At 41.4% G+C, this 17,302-nt stretch overlaps 1 protein-coding gene across 1 annotated transcript in view; it reads right to left on the minus strand.

Moving 5' to 3' along the window:
• Window positions 1–15,890, minus strand: part of DOPEY1 (dopey family member 1) — a 114,578-nt gene extending 98,688 nt beyond the window's left edge. The window contains exon 1 of the mRNA XM_023507792.1: window positions 15,783–15,890. The gene's annotated coding sequence lies outside the window, so the exon portion shown is untranslated. The remainder of the gene's footprint in view (window positions 1–15,782) is intronic.
• Between the last annotated feature and the right edge of the window lie 1,412 nt (window positions 15,891–17,302).

A 17,302-nucleotide genomic window follows, 5' to 3' on the forward strand; every position in this document is an offset into this window, starting at 1 on the left:
AAAAAAAAAAAAAAGAACATGCCCTTCTGCTTTGTTTTGATGCTAAACAATAGTAAGTCTGGTTATACTGGAAACATCCAGGGTATGAGGGGTAGATGGGAAAGAAGGAAAGAAAGGGAGGGAATAAATATTTGGAGATTATTTTATTAATAAATGGGCATCTAGTAATAATGATGTTCTAGTAAGAACATTAGCTGTTTAGAATTAGACTTTACTGTAAATAAAACTGACAAGAATATGTGGTGGTTTAAAATATGTCCACAAATTCTTTGATAGTTTTTTCAAAAGTTGTGCCTAATCGTTCTACACCTCGGGGTGAACTTTGTGATCAATTCTAACGGAAAGAATAAGGCAGAAGAGATGAGTGTAAAGGCTGAGGGTCCTGAAGGCACTCAGCTTCCTTCTTACCCTCTTCTTAGATCACGAGTTCTGGGGGAGCGAGCTGTCATCATGAGGATACTTCACGGAGCCCTAGGGAGAGGGCCCTGTGGCAAGACACTGAGGCTTTCCACAGTAGACGCCTGAGTGAGCTGCCCCAGATCTGCAGGTCCCCCATCCCTATCCAAGCCTTGATTTGACTGTGGCCCCAAGTGACATCTTAATTTCATAAGATACTCTTGCCAGAACTACAAGGTAAGACTTCCAAAACACGACCTATAGAAAGTTCTGTTTAGGCCACTGAGTTTAGGGGTAACTATTACATGGCAATAGGTGACAAACACAGAATAACAACAAGGATTTAACTGAGGCTCAACTTAAAAACTAATGTGGCAACTTCTCCACTTTTTCAGAATCCTGTCTGACTTCGAAAAATTGTGTACCTTTCCCTACAGCTGGGCTCACAGATGTGTAGGAAGCTCTAAGAACGTGTCTCGGGGACCATCACAATTCAATGGAAGGAAGAAGAGTCTTTCCCACATGTAGTTCGGGGTAACTGGATGTCACGTGCAAAAGAATGAAGCTGACGCCTTCATACCTACACAAAAAATTAACTCAAAGTGATCACAGATCTAAATATAATAGCTAGAATTATAATACTCGTAGAAGAAAATACAGAAATAAAACCTCATGACCCACCAAAAACCATAAGCAACAAAAGAAAAAATAGACTTCCAAAAGATAACATGGAGAAAAGAAAAAAGACGGTAGACAGAATGGAGAAAATATATCTCCCATATACTGACAAGAAACTAGATTTCAATTTTACAACATAAAGAACTCTTCCAAGTCAATAATAAAAGAACAAATAATTTTAAAATGGGCAGAGGATGTGAACAGACATTCTCACAAGGAAAATATACAAATGGTAAACAAGTACATAAAATGACCCTCAGCATCACTAACTGCCAGGGAGACAGAAACCAAAACCACTGCACAGCACGGCACACCCACAGGGTGGCTAAAATAAAAAGACAGGCAATAATAACCACTGAGGACGAGGAATTGGAACCCTTCTACACTGCTGAGGAAATATAAATTACAGTGGTTGCTCTGAAAAACAGTCTAGTAGTTCTCAAAAGATTAAACACAGAACTACCATGACTCAGAAACTCTGCCCCTGAGTATGGTATAAACCCAAAGAGAAATGAAGACACGCGTCCACTCAAACTCCTGCACATGACTCCCCACAGAATGCCATTCACAGTAGCCAGAAGAGGACACAACCCACTGATGCATCAATGACTAAAATCCGAGAGGACATTGTTCAGTCCTAAAAAGAATGACATACTAAAACATGCATGAACCTTGAACACACTATGCTAAGTGTGTTGTTCTGTTTAATAGTATGTGATTTTATTTGTCTGAAATGTCCAGAATAGACAAATACACAGGGCAGAAGTCAATTCCAAGTCAGCTGAGTGGTTGATTAGAGTGGGAAGAGGAAACTGAGGGGAACTGGAGAGTCAAGTCCTAACGAGTACGGGGTTTCTTTGGGGGTAACAGAAATGTTCTAAAATTGACTGGAATGATGGTTATACAACTCTGTGAATATAATGAAAACCAGTGTATTACACACTTTTTTTTTTTTTAAAGAGACAGCATTTCACACTGAGCATTGCTCAGGCTGGAGTGCAGTGTTTCAATTATAGCTCACTGGAGCCTCCAACTTCTGGGCCCAAGGGATCCTCCACCTCAGCTTCCCAAATACTGGGAAGGGCCACCACACCCAGCTAATTCTTTTTGCAGAGAAAGGGGTCTTGCTAGGTTGCCCAGGATGGTCTCAAACTCCTAGCCTCAAGCAATCCTCATGCTTTGGATTACAAGTGTGAGTCACTGTGCTTGGACAACTCTTATATACTTTAAATATATACTTTTTTGGTGGGGGGAAGAGAGAGTCTCACTGTTGTCCTGTTGTCCTGGGTACAGTGCTGCAGCGTCATAACTCACAGCAATCTCAAACTCCTAGATTTGAGTGATCTTCCTGCCTCAGCCTTCTGAGTAGCTGGGAGTACAGGAGCCCACCACAGTGCCCAACTAATTTTTCTATTTTTTTAGTAGAGATGAGGTCTCACTCTTGCTCAGGCTAATCTTGAACCACTGAGCTCAAGCAATCCACCCACCTCGGACTCCCAGAAAGTTAGGATTAGGGGTATGAGCCGCCACATCTGGTTTAAATGCACACTTCAACTAGGTAAATTGTATTGTCTGTGAATAGTATCTCAACAAATCTGTGCATAGGCATATATAAATAATAGGCTACAGCAGCAGTTCTCAACCTATGGGTTGCAGCCCACAGGAACTGTACTAAAGGGCCGCAGTGTGAGGAAGGTTGAGAACCCCTGGGCAGCAGGGATCTGCGAATCATCTAAAATGACGCATATGATTTATGTCTTACATTTTATTGGGGAGAAAGTCCACCACTTTCATGATATCCTCACACAATAGTGCTTTACAAAAAGGTTAAGAACAAGTAAAGAGGACAGCCGCTGTGAGTAAAACCTGTTTGTGTTAGAAAAGCCTACAGTGCTATTGATTTTTTAAATAAAAATTTCCTTGGTTAAGGTTGTGCCACAGAGAGGCAACAGAAGCTTCCCAGTTCTCTACCTCAACTCTTTTATTGCAAGCATGAAAAAAGAGAAGCCAAAACCCCACCATTTGAAAGAACAGTCACCTTCAGTGCAGTCACCTGACATATGAAATGAGTTACTTTTGGATATAGGTGCCAGCATTATATTTGGTTGCTGACTGAGAAGAACAACCTGACCTCGTGATAGTTTCACTCCTAACTGGGAGGGATAAGAGTGGACGACAAAATAAGGTAACCCTAAATCAATCTATTTTTCTCTTCGAAATTGTGGATATTTGATTCTAGGGGCTTAAACTAACAAAGTTTACGAGAGGAAAACAAATGCTTTATGCAGTAACACAGTACTGCCCCTGAGGCACAATTTTGCTGTCTGTGAGGTTTCCAGTTTCCCACAGCCAATTGCAGACCAAAAATATTAAATAGAAAATTCCCAAAATAAACAAGTTTTAAGTGAAACACCATTCTGAGCAGTATGATGGAACCTCAAACTGCAGAGCTTTCATCCGGGATTATCAGGTTAACCCTCATTTTACTAATAATGGGCTCAAAGCACAATAATACTGTGCCTAATTTATAACTTAAGCTTTACTGTTGGTGTGTATGTATGGGAAAGACATCACAGAGGTAGGTTCAGGACTACTCACTACTCCAGGCATGCCATGGGGGTCCCAGCACGGACCCCCCTGTAGACACAGGGCTCTGTCCCTTCATGCTCTAAGCTCTCAGGAGTGCAAATTAAACATAAGGCAGCATTGTGACGTACTCTGAGGAACTCGTGATAAATATGAACTCAAGTGATATGTGAAACAAAATAATCTTAACCTTTCATATAAAGAAGAATTTTGTTTTATTGAAGAGTTTGCTAAACAATTCCTCTGCTAAGGTGAAAGTTCTTTGAGAGCAGAGCCCATGTTTTACATATGTCCATATGCTGAGCTCACAGAATTTATGAGGCTCCAGCTACATTCATAACAAAGTGTTTAAATATGATGGTTAAGACTGCAAACAAATTAAAAATTATGCAAGATGTTTCACCATCAATCTATGGTTTCTAAAATCTAAAAAAAAAAACCAACTAGATTTAACCATAAATACACACAATATACACACAAAGTAATACCTGTATGTGTTTTAGATACAAAAGACCGGCATACTCAAATAATTAAAGCCATAAACTTTATAACTAATCAAAGAGTTAAATAGTAATAAATGGAAGATATGTGGAACGATGGTTAGAATGAACACAATCTAAAACATTTTTAATATTGTTTCTAAGATTCAGAAGACAGATCAGCAAAACTAAATCAAACTCAGGCAAAAACATTTTCATGAGCATCTTTTTTCAAAGCATAGGCAATTAGCACCTAACAACTAAGTTGTCAGAAACCCTAGTAACACGCTGGTGGTAATGGGAGGAGGCGCATGCACAGACTGTAGTGACACGCACAATGTTTTTCTTTCCTCAGCAAGATCTCCAGAGTAAGATAAATTACACCCATTTTGAGGATATACAACACTTGATACATGGGAAGACTGACCTGACAAGCAAGTCAACAGTCATTTCTATTAATGAAAATGAGGACCACTTATCTGTAACCAAGGCAATAACACAATTTTGAAGGCATATATCTCAATATGCACATCCTTTAGGCAAACGACTTTTGTCGGATATAAATAAGGAAGCCAACAGTGACCAGCTAAGTTTGTCAAGTTTATAACTCTTATGTGTGTCTAAAGTTAAAAAGTTGAGTCAGGTAAGAAATCTAAATTTTCTTATTTATTTATTTAGCAAAAAGGAAAAAATCTAAACACGAATAAAAAGAGTTCATATAGCTTAGGACATATATAATACCCACAATATTAAAAGAAAAAATCTTAATGAAAATTACTGAAAACAGAGAAAGGACTTCCTGTAAGAAGTTTCATCAGCAAACTTCTGCTGCAAAACTTTGCTTTTCATGTGAAAAGGTGGCAACTCCTAAATACTAAAATTTGGTTATAATTGCCCAATAATTTTAATGCAAATACAAGTACCCGTTATATATCAGAAGTCTAATGTTAGACAACTTTTGAATTTGACATCTAATATATAATAAACACAAATTACAGTTCTCAAGGATTCCCCAGATTTCATTTTCTAACAGCTCAGATTGACCCTTCTCAAACTGTTTGCAGTGAAGAACCAGTTTTACCTCCTAAACCATCACAGATACTTTTCTAAAATATTAAACCACATGCTTTAGTTGTTATAGCAACATCAAACTGCTATAAAGTTTCTAAATGCTTAGTTTTCATCACTGTGCTCATCCTGTCACTCTCTGTTAACTAAGAGTTTGTGAAAGGCCTACACATTGTGCCTGGAAACCACTGGCTCAGGCCACAGTGCAACTGTCACGTATTCGTATGCTGCCTGTCCACAAAAGTCATGGCACATAAGAGAAGGACACATATGCACATGTCCCCAAAGACAGGACACAGATGCAGTAACAAATCAGTGTTTGACGGGCTCTGAGGAAACAGCAGAGTGCAGGGCCCCCAGCTAAGGCAGCTCACACAGGAATCTCAGCTCTAACACTTAGCAGCCTTACGACCTTAGGCACGGTACTTAATTTTCCCAAACATCAGCTTCTTTATCTGTTAAAGGAGGTGAAAATACTTACATCTTAATGATTATCAAAAATAAGTAACATTAAAGTTATCAGAGTGTCTTGCACATGGAAAATGCTCAAAAACCAGTTATTGCCAGTCTTATTTCCTATGATACGAAAATACTACTGGGTAGCAAGTATGCTAATTATAAGAGCTTGTAAGTTATAACTAAGCACCTCAGGTCCCTCTCATACTTCATTGTAATTTATAAGTTCTGGCAGCAAACTGGAAAACTAGAGACTCACTACCTTGAATTGTGTCTGAACATAAATTAAAATGTAGCACAATGAGTAGGCGCAGGACATGCTGGGGACAGGACATGCTGGGGACAGCACATGCAGCAGATCTTGATAGACAGACGCACGTCTCTCAGGGAGGGAAGCAGGACCAGCCTCCTCGTCCCCAGCTCTGGATATGGCGAGGCCTCGGCCTGTCTGCCCGCGAGCTGACAGAGGGTCTAACAGCCCTTTGTGGAACTTGCCCGCTGGTCTGATTTAACATCCTGCTTTGGGACTTTGTTCCTTGTTCCTCATTTTATGAATAGTTTGTGAAGTTGACAAATAACGTAAGAGTAATAATACAGATGGAATTCGTGATTAAGGAAATTATGCGGTTGGAAAATGCCAGCATAACAGATCGCCGACCTACAGGTTCAGCTTAGTAAGGGGTCAATAAGAAGAGCAGTAAGAACGAGCAGACTCAGAGTTGGCTGCATTCCCCTCACCCTCACTCCAGGCTGCACTGGTCCCCGAGCCCTTTCAATCTTTGTCCTGTGTCTTTATTTCTTATATTCTTTCATCACCACCAAGCACTGGGAAAGAACACTCCCTGTAGTTTGGGGCTGGTCCTGACAAGGTGGTATCTTTTTGTAGCTTTGATTTGCATTTGTCTAACAATTAGGGATATTGACTACTTACATATTACATATTATCTTTAGAGAAACACGTAGTCATCTTTGGCCCATTTTAAATTGGTTTTCTGCTGTTGGTTTGCTATGGAGTTGCTCAGTGTGTGTATATTCTGGCTAGTAACCCCTTATCGCATACGTGATTTGTAAATACTTCCTCCCCTTCCACAGGTCACTCTTTTACTCAGTTGACTGCCCTCTGATGCACAAAAATTCTCACATTTAATGTAGTCCCTCTCATCTATTTTTGCTGTTATTGTCTGTACTTTTGCTGTCATATCCAAGAAATCAGTGCCAAACCCAGTAATAGGCTTTTCTCGTATGTCTTTTTCTAGAAACTTTATAGTTTTTGGTCTTGAATCCATTTTCTATTAACTTTTGTTAAGGTAAGGGATGGGTTTCTTTCTTTTCCTGATTTATAGTTTTAGGTCATATATTTAGGTCTTGAATCCATTTTCTATTAACTTCTGTTTAAAGCAGCAGTTATCAACCTGTGGGTCACAACCCACAGGAACTGTATATATATAATTTTTTTTGCAGTTTTTGGCTGGGGCCAGGTTTGAACCCACCACCTCTGGTACATGGGCCAGCCGCTTACTCCCTTGAGCCACAGGCGCCACCCCTCACAGGAACTGTATTAAAGGGACACGGCGTTAGGAAGCTTGAGAACCACTGGTTTAAGGTATAAGGCAAAGGTCCAACTTCTTTCCTTTCCTTCTTTCTTTTCTTCTTTGTTGAAGAGGCCGTCCTTTCCCAATGGAGTGGACTTGGCACGTTTGTCAAAGACCTCGGACTCCATAAACTAGTGTTTACTTTAGGGCTCTCTATTTTATTGATATATATATGTCTATCTTTATGACAGGATGACATTGTTTGAATGACTGTAGCTTGGTCATGGTTTAAATTCATTTTCTGAAAGCCAGCCTTTATTCCTGTCTGAAACACTACACCCTGACTTGCCGTAGCCAGTCCACTCACCCCGGGTCAGTCTGCCCCGCCGACCCACCACCCCACACGCTCACGCACACCCCTCCTTCCTGGGAACTCCCTCTGCGTGTTCTTCTCCCTTTATCACAGAACCGGCCTGGCTTTAATGCAATTTTACTGGGATTCCAGGGCTAATGACCATATAATAGGCCTCACCTATCATTTTAGCTCTCATATTTTTGGCTCCTAGCAAAGTATGTGACCCACAGTAAATAACCAATAAACATTATAAAAACTGAACGACAATAACATATACTTAACTGGTTAAAAAAAGAAAAAAAGCATATGTTTGAGACCAGCTGAGCAAGAGAGAGACCCTTTCTCTAAAAAGCAGCCGAGTTGGCAGTGCCTGTGGTTCAGTGAATAGGGCGCCAGCCCCATATACCAAGGGTGGCCAGTTCAAACCCGGCCCAGCCAAATTGCAACAAAAAAATAGCTGGGCGCTGTGGCAGGCGCCTGTGGCCCCAGCTACTTGGGAGGCTGAGGCAAAAGAATTGCCTAAGCCCAAGAGCTGGAGGTTGCTGTGAGCTGTAATGCTACAGTAGTACTCTGTCTCTAAAATAAAAAGTAGCCGAGTGTTGCGGTGGGCGCCTATATTCCAGCTATGTGGGAGGCTGAGGGAAGAGAATCACTTGAGCCCAAGAGTTTGAGGTTGCTGTGAGCTATGATGCTATAGCACTCTATCAAGGGTAACAAAGTGATACCCTGTCTCAGAAAAAAAAAAATTTTACATAATGATTTAGAAAATTCTCCCAAGACATATTAACCAAAAAAAAAAAAAAAAAAAACCAAACCACACAAAACCCAAGGTGCAGAATAGTGTTTATAGTGTGCTCTGTATACCAAAAAGAGAAATACATTAATTTCCATATAGACACTATATCTCTGGAAGAACGTACAAGAAAATAAGACTGATTACCTCCTGGGTCTTGAGCAATACCTGGGAGTGATGCCAGGGAGAGGAAGGCTCTTCCACTGGAGAGATGCTCCTTGACTTCGATGGGGTTACGTACTGGTAAAGCCATTCCAACTTGAAAAGACTGTTAAGTCCAAAATGCATTTAATTTGCTTACCTTCCCAAATATCATAGCTTAGCCTAGCCTACCTTCAATATGCTCAGAACACCCGTGTTAGCCTACTGTCTTATAACCAAGAGTTGACCATCTCGTGTACTTTACTGAGTAATGCACTGAAAGTGAATCAGAGTGGGTGCACGGGTACGGGGAACAGTTTCCACTGAATGTGTACTGGTTTTGCACCACTATGAAGTAAAAAAATCATAAGTTAAACCACTGTGAGTTGAGGACTACCTACACTGTATACTTTCTTATACTTTTAAAATTGTGTGAATTATTCTCTATTTATGGTACTAAATAAATTTTAGTCTAAGGGTAAATGAATAATGTTCCTGAAGAATATCAGACAGCAGCTTGTAAAATGTGGCACTTCCTCCTTTCTTCATCTTGTAATAAACAAAAAGAAAATCAAAATGAATAAAATCTGTATCTTAAGTGCTCCATCTAAACCCAGAATCATTCCCCATCCCAAGGAACCGTGGAGACCTGCCAACCGGTCAGTACAGAGCTTGCTGTGTTTAAGCATCTTTTAATCGACAGAATTCCGTAAGTGGTCTTTTAAGGTAATGTTTGAATATTCTTTAAGCGGTCTTTTAAGATAATGTTTGAATATTCTTTCCGAAGCTATCCTGAGCTCAGCACACACCACATACTGAGTATCTGTCTGTGCTGCCCATTGTTTAGACACGTAGTTCACACACTGGCTTCCAGGGTGGCCTCCAGCAGCCGTTCCTCCTGGATCCTCCTCTTGTGCAGTCCCTGCCACACAGAATCACCCCCAGCCTGTGTAAACAACAGTAGAGCACCACAGAAGTAGAAGGCCGTGAGACACTGTAGCTTACACCTGGACATCTCTTGGATGGCTCATTCTAGAGCAGGTTAGGCTCTATGGCATAAGACCACTCAGGCAGCCCTGTGAAGAGGACCACACAGGGTAGGACCAAGACTTCCCTCCAACAGCACAGCCCCAAACAACTTGCCAGTCACATGGGTGAGCCCACTTTGGAAGTGGGTTCTCCAACCCAAGTCAAACCTGCAGAGGCCGGCAGCCCAGGACACCAGACCACAACCTCACAAGAAACTGAGGTAGAACATCAGAGCCAAACTACCCCCTTATCCCTTGTGATAAAAACTGTGAGAAATACTTATTGTTTTAAGTCACTAAATTCTGAGATAATTTGTCATGCAGTATTAGATAACTAAAAAAGAGTTTATTCTCAAATGTTTCCTTTTTTCAACTGTAACCTCTATAACTTAAAAGACATAACATATATCACGGTTACTAGGTTGTATAAACGAGGGGTCCTCAAACTTTTTAAACAGGGGGCCAGGGCCAGTTTACTGTCCCTCAGACTGTTGGAGGGCCAGACTGTGGGCCCCAGGACAAGTTGGCTGCTAAGCAGGACAGGCAGCGGCGGCAAAAACACCTGGTGGGCCGGATAAACGTCCTAGGTGGGCCGCATGTGACCTGCAGGCCATAGTTTGAGAACGCCTGGTATAAACTAACAGGCAGTCTCAAAATCAAGTAAGTCTGGTGCACTGTGCTTTGAGGACAGCATAATAAAGAGTCAGATACCTTACTCAGGCTCCAAGGTGACCTTTTAATTGGTGGCAACACTGTATACCATATGAATCTAACTGTGTATGTATGTCCTTCAAAATGACAGAGACAAATTTTAAAGCAAGTACTGTATTATGTTCTATTTTTTTTCTTAGCAGGAGACTTTAAAATGTTCAAGTGTGTAGGAAAAGCCACTGACCAGTTCCAGCATGCTGAAGACAAGCAAAACAGTGCCATCAGTGGTCTGGGGGGGCATCTGAGGTATACAATATAAACAATTCTCACTCTCAGGGAAAGCAGAACAAAGTAACACACTCCAAGGGTTTCAGGTAGCTGGGGCTCTAGCACCTGCAGCAGCCGAGCATTCGGGGCTCCTATCTGCACAATTCAAAGACTGAGACCGCTGTGCCTCCATAGCTTTCTGATTACTGCCGCTTGTTACTTCTAATGACATTTTATCTTACTGCTTCTACTTGTATACTGCTGCTTTCTTTTATGGCAGAAGAGCAGGCAAGAAACAACTTGCTTGGGTGAAGGCTCTCTTATAAAATAAAGACTGCACCCAAGATGGCTCTGTCTTTACCTTCATTGTGAGGCTGTGTCCCACAATCGTAGACTAACAGAAGTCTGACTTCTGGTTCAACAGCAACTTATTCTATGTACTGATAAACATATCACCACCATTCAGGTTAATTTTGTTTTTTAAAAACAATAACACCAGCCAGGCACAGTGGCTCATATCTGTAATCCTAGCACTCTGGGAGGCTGAGGCAGGTGGATCGTCTGAGCTCAGGAGTTTGAGACCAGCCTGAGTAAGAGCGAGACCCCATTGCTACTTAAAAAAAGAAAGAAAAATTAGCTGGGCATTGTGGGGGGTGCCTGTAGTCCCAGCCACTCAGGAGACTGAGGCAGGAGGATCACTCAAACCCAGGAGTTTAAGGCTGCTTTGAGTTATGACCCCATGGCACTCTACGCAGGACAACAGAGGGAGACGCTGTCCCAAAAAATTCAACCTCTCCCCCACCCCAAAAAAAAAAAAAAAACACCCAAACAAACCCAATAAAACCAAACTAAACAGTCTATTCACCCGCGCGCTTTGTCTATGGACACAGCGTAACAGCGAGTCATTAGCATATCATATGAAGATGTGACTCGGAAAACATCTCGCAGAAGAACAGGGAATCTATTTTCCTGCCCGTTCATATAAAACTCCCTCCACGTGAAAGGAGAAATTGTCATTATATTAGAAGAAAAAAGGCTGGAAATGTCTTTGGCAGAATAAAACTATAGCTATATAAAGCTTAAGTGGTTTGAGAAAGAATATGAGTTTTTTTAAGTTTATTATCTCATTTACTCTTAACAGGGGCTTTGTCAGTATAAACATTATAGTAATGTTACATAAACATTACCGCTTGTCACATAAAACGCTTCCACTTGGGTTCAGATTTAGATTTTCTTTTATATTTGGAAGTTTATCTTAAAACTAACACACCCTAATAATAACACACTAGGTATTTTTTTTTTTTTTTTGAGACAGAGCCTCAAGCTGTCCCCCTGGGTAGAGTGCCATGGCATCACAGCTCACAGCAACCTCCAACTCCTGGGCTCAAGCGAGTCTCCTGCCTCCGCCTCCCAAGTAGCTGGGACCACAGGCGCCCGCCACAACGCCCAGCTATTTTTTGGTTGCAGCCGTCACTGTTGTTTGGTGGGTCCGGGCTGGATTCGAACCCGCCACCTTAGGTGTACGTGGCTGGTGCCTTAGCTGGTTGAGCTATAGGCACCGAGCCGGTATTTTATTTTTAAAAGTAACACTAGTAATATTGAGAACATTTTTGGAAAAAAACAGATAAAATCTGATTCAGTATTGATTATATTCAGTTTTCATCTTTGTACTGTATTTTTAAAGTCTAGTATACTTTTGAATTTACAATTAAGCCTATATTTTCCAATTCTTGCACAGATAAAACATCTAAGGATTTAAGCTCCTTTAACCCTCTAGCTCCCAAATCTGGGCCACCAACGAGAGGGATTGAGAGGACAGGGCTAATGGCACTAAATCCAGTGAGGAAGTTATTCCCAGCTGAATTCTCTTTCAGTTCCTGTGACTGAATCAAGAAGAAATTTTTGGTTTAGTGCCAAGATGTTATCAATGCCTCGAAATTGTGCCAATCTCCCCTTTAAACAGAGCTTTAGGAGGCAATAGCATGTGGCTAGAAATTAGCAACATTTTTGTTTTCATTATTTTTATCTCTATGGCCTCATCTGTTTATGGCAAATATTACCTACTTTTTATTCATAGTTATTTCAAGTTCTCTTTTAAAATTATTTTAATAATCACTCTTTTATAAAGAAATACATATTAAGTCTACAGGAAGTATACAGACGTGGCCAACATTTTGGAGATGATATAAAAACGACTGCAATTTTGGAAACACGACATGAACCCATCTGGTTGACAGAGCAACGTAAGAGCCTGCGCTATGCCTGTCACTCGCTCCGCCACCGTGAAGACCAGAGGGGACACGGGAGGGTCGGAGGGGAGAAATTAACTCAAATGAGGTAATCGAAAAGAGATCTGCAAAGTGGCCTTTGAGCTATGTCTTAAAAGACAAGTATAATTTAGAAATGTAGAGACAGACAGCATTCTAAGAGTGTAAAAGCATAACAGAACGGGCCTGCGTGATTCATGTCCCAAAGCTGGACTATGCTTACGCACGTCTGTATGTATTTGCTAAAACTTATTGAAATATATGCATAAAATGAGTGCACATCATTTTACAAAATTTGTATGTCAATTTTTCCTTTTTAAGTTTAATACTGTACCTTTGACCTATAAAATGAAAGGTCATTGAAGTTTCAGAGTTGGATAGCGTGGGGAGGAGGGAGTAAACAGAACAAAGAGAAAAACAAAATTACAGTTTCAAGATAAGAGGATCAAATTTTCATAAGATTAATTCTCAATAAAAACTTACCTATTACACAAAAATATTAGCTTTACACTTCAGTCTTACTCCAGAGAAAGAAATAGCTGAATTAAGACTTATCTACTAAAATTATGTTCTTTTCTCTCTTCTTTCCTCCCAAACAACACTGTGCATTAATAGCACTGACCCCTAACGAAGTTACAAATAACCACACTCCCTAGGTGATAATACCTAATACACCACAGCAGAACAATTTTAGACTGTACTCACCACTTACATTCTACTTCTAAAGCAATTTAGCAATAACTCCCTCAGGATCTGTTTTAACCTTTACCTCTTTTTGATGATCTAAACCTTAAAATTATGTAGTCATTACACGTTCAGTATTTCTCAGGTGGCTTCTTTCACATTTCATAGTTTTAAGAATTAATATCTAGAAGAGGAACTCACTGTAGTAAAAGTAATGACATTATCAACAAGTCTTTTTTTTTTTTTTTTAAAGAGACAGAGTCTTACTTTGTTGCCCTCAGTAGAGTGCTGTGGCATCACAGCTCACAGCAACCTCCAACTCCTGGGCTTAGGCGATTCTCTCGCCTCAGCCTCCCCAATAGCTGGGACTACAGGCGCCCACTGCAACGCCTGGTTATTTTTTTGTTGCAGTTTGGCCGGGCTGGTTGGAACCCACCACCCTCGGTATACAGGGCTGGTGCCCTAGTCACTGAGCCACAGGTGCCGCCCTATCAGCAAGTCTTGTTGAAAACTTTAAAATACCATTCTGAACACAATCAGTAACTCCATCATAAAATCAAATTCAAAACATTAATTAACTATGGTTAAAGAAAAGCACTATAAAACCAGAAAAAACAACATACTATTGTGTCATTAAGATTCAAAGAGACCTACTTGTATGCTTAATATTAATACAATATATTTTCCTAAGGAAAGCATAATTCTTTTGTTGTACAACTGAGTTGACACTAACTCTTCATGCTCACGGGGTGGGGGATGTGTGTCCTTCTAGGTCCTTAGATGCAGCCTGTGGAATGAAATCCCAATTTTGCTGAACAAAATTAATTGAAAGGGGTGCAGCAGAGAAAGATGAAGTTTTTCTTTCCTCCTTTGGCACTTACAAAAGAACAGTCTTGAAACTGGAAGGCTACAGGTTGCCCACCCAAAGCTGCAAGAGGACTCAGCCCCATTTCTGAGTTATGATTGAGTTTATAATCTAAGAGATGCTAACAAGTTGGTCCTGAGAAAACAGGCTCTCAGGTCAGGTCAAGTCGAAGAAACTAAGTTGACTAAACCACCCTGTAGATTATCACGGATATGCACAAGCACAACAGTCATGATTCCTGCCTTTATAAGCAAATTAAAAGAACAAACAACCTAGTCTAACCCAGTGTGAGGATTCCAAATATTGGTCATAGAACACTGTTTTGGGGGCAGTAAGCCTACTAAATGGTTTTACAACATGGTTCAACAGAAACTTCACTTTGCGAAAATTTTAAATTCTCTTAAGCGATGACAAAACAGAGGCTTAGAGAGGTCATCCCCCATTAGCTGCAGCATTTCATTCCCAGGCCATTAAACACGAAAGAGGAGTCTTCTGGATCTACACAAACATTTAATTAACAACATTTACCTTACATTTAACATTTTGGTTATAGTATCACAGTTTCTAGTGTGACTATTATCGTGGGCGTTTTAATTCCTTGTCCAAGAATGGGGTCCCTAATAATCAAGCCCACCTGGAGATCTGCTATTATTTACCAGTTCAGAAGAAGGCCTTAGCTCTGAGCGGTGGGTGAGAGTACTCAGAGAAAGAAAGCAGGAGGACAGGTGGTTTTAATTCCCAGTAAATTGAAACCACGCCCGATTAAATCACTGCACTGTCTAGCAGGTGGTATGTGTTACTCACAGCGGGCCATAGTAATATCTAGAGTACAATTAAAATTTAAGAATTTGCGTCTGCCTGGACAACAGTCAAAGACACTGAAATTGAGGAATTTTTTTTTTTATCTCTGTATTTCAGGGCAACGTGTCACGCATTTTCCGCAACCACCAATTTTTTTATGGCTTTAACTACAGTCATTAAATCAGATTTTCCCAATCTCTGCATTTCTCAAACTCCACAGAATTCTAAGAAATGTCGGCTCAGGGTAGAGGAGACGAAACAGGTATCCTGCTGTTGCAACTTTAAAAGGCCCTGGAATCAAAGGCGCTGATTGTTAACAACTTCCGTGTGACCACCAGGACTTCCTCCTGATAAACTTCGGCGCTCCCCGCCCGCCCCCACGTGCGCGCGCCGCGGCCGGCGCCCGCGTCCCCGCCGTCCGGACCCCGAGAGGCGGCCCCGGCCCCGGCAACCCCAACACGGGCGCCCCCCGCCCGGCCCCGCCCCCACCCCCGCCGGGGCTGTCCCCGCGCCGCGCCGCTCCGGCCCTCCGGGCCCCCGCAGCTCCGGTCTCCACGGAAACCTGAGGGCGGCCGCCCGGCGTGGCGGCTCCGGCGGGGCCCGGGAGGCAACACCCCCGAAGCGGCCGCAGCCGGACCCGCGGCGAGTCCGCGCGGCCCCGGAACCAGCGGGCCGGAAGGATGCTCGGGGAGGCGACCGTTGTAGCGGCCTCGCTGGGAGCGGGGACGCAGTTACCTGCCGTGGGCTCGGCCGCTCCCCGCCGGCGCCGCTCTCCTGGCAACCGCGGCGGCGACACGGAGGCCGGGAGCCGAAGGGCCTAGTGACAGCTCCCAGGGTGCACCGCGCTGCGTCAACGTCGACGGCCCCGATCCCCGCCCCGGGCCGCTCCTCGCCTCTCGGCGCCGGCGTGGCCACAGCGCCCTCAAGCGGACTGTCGGGAAAAGGCCACCCCCACCAGTGCGGTCAAGTTGTGCAATTTCAGGGGATGAGACTTGAAAACAGGACTTTAAGGTTATGTATTATTTTAAGTAAATCCTCACTGTTTCATATGAAAAATGAAAGGCTATGAGAGGCTAGGAGACTTGTCAAGTTAGGTGACAACCAGTTGGCATCAAATCTGGAACCACATCAGGTTACTCCAAGGAGGATCGCGCTGTTTTGCCAAGACAGTAGGAGAAAAGAAAAGAAAAAAATAGTGGTTATATGTACAATATAACAATCTTTTAAACGAATAAAAATAATAAAACTCATGCAGGATGTGCTGTACTAAGAATGTTATATGTTTCACTATAATGTGTGGATATTTAAGAATTTAATAGCTTTGGGGATTAAAGGTGGGTGATGAGTTGAAATCGTCATCCTACAAATGGAGACTAAAGGCTGATAAACTTTATTTATTTTCTATTCTGTAGTAAGAGATATTTAAGATATAATATGTCGACTCTCTGGAGTGGGAACATTTATTCTTCTTGAAAGAAATTATGTGACGGCAACTAAGGGCAAATGCCGGGGCAAGTATCAGCCTGAGAGTAAACTTCATTTTTTAACTGTATTGTTACTTCCAACCACGACTTCTAGTTATTGTGATACAGTAATTTGTGCAGCAAAACGATAAACTTAAAAAAAAAACTAAGTTTACAAAAATTGTCTTAACCTAATATCTTAAGGAATACAAAAGAATTGATTTATTTAGAATTTATTTAGGGGTTTATTTGTATCGAATGCTTCAAATTAAAGTGTTTGGTGTACGGTAATTATGACTTTGAAATTATAAAATAGAACAATAAACAAGATTTTCCGTACATAAGTCATCATTACTTTTGTTTTAAAAAATAAGTCTTGTTTTTAAAGAAGTCATTGCAATTCTACTCAGGTCTTATATTTTAATATTTCTCCATTATAAGTATTTACAGTATACCAGATTTCTTTTGTTTCAGACTTTCCAAAATTATCTTGTAGTGTAATAGGATGATCACATCTCTGAGTTAGTTTTACTTCTACAAAAGTGAATAGTGCAGACGTAGATAAGGAATCATTTTCATCTTCCTTTTTTTTCCCCACCAAAGAAATGGTTAGTCCTGTGATTCAAGATAGATTTCACCCACACTCTTCTGTGTGGGAAACAGAAAACTGCTTACATTTTTGCAACTGTATCAGTTTGTTGAGTTTCCTCTAACTTGAGAATCAGTGCCAAGTCCATTCTTGACATTTTGTTGCATAAAAAAAGAGACCAAGGCTCAGCGCCTTGTAGCTCA

This window comes from Otolemur garnettii, unplaced genomic scaffold (assembly GCF_000181295.1).
Source record: "Otolemur garnettii isolate 467f Iridium unplaced genomic scaffold, OtoGar3 scaffold00205, whole genome shotgun sequence".
NCBI classification, from domain to species: domain Eukaryota; kingdom Metazoa; phylum Chordata; class Mammalia; order Primates; family Galagidae; genus Otolemur; species Otolemur garnettii.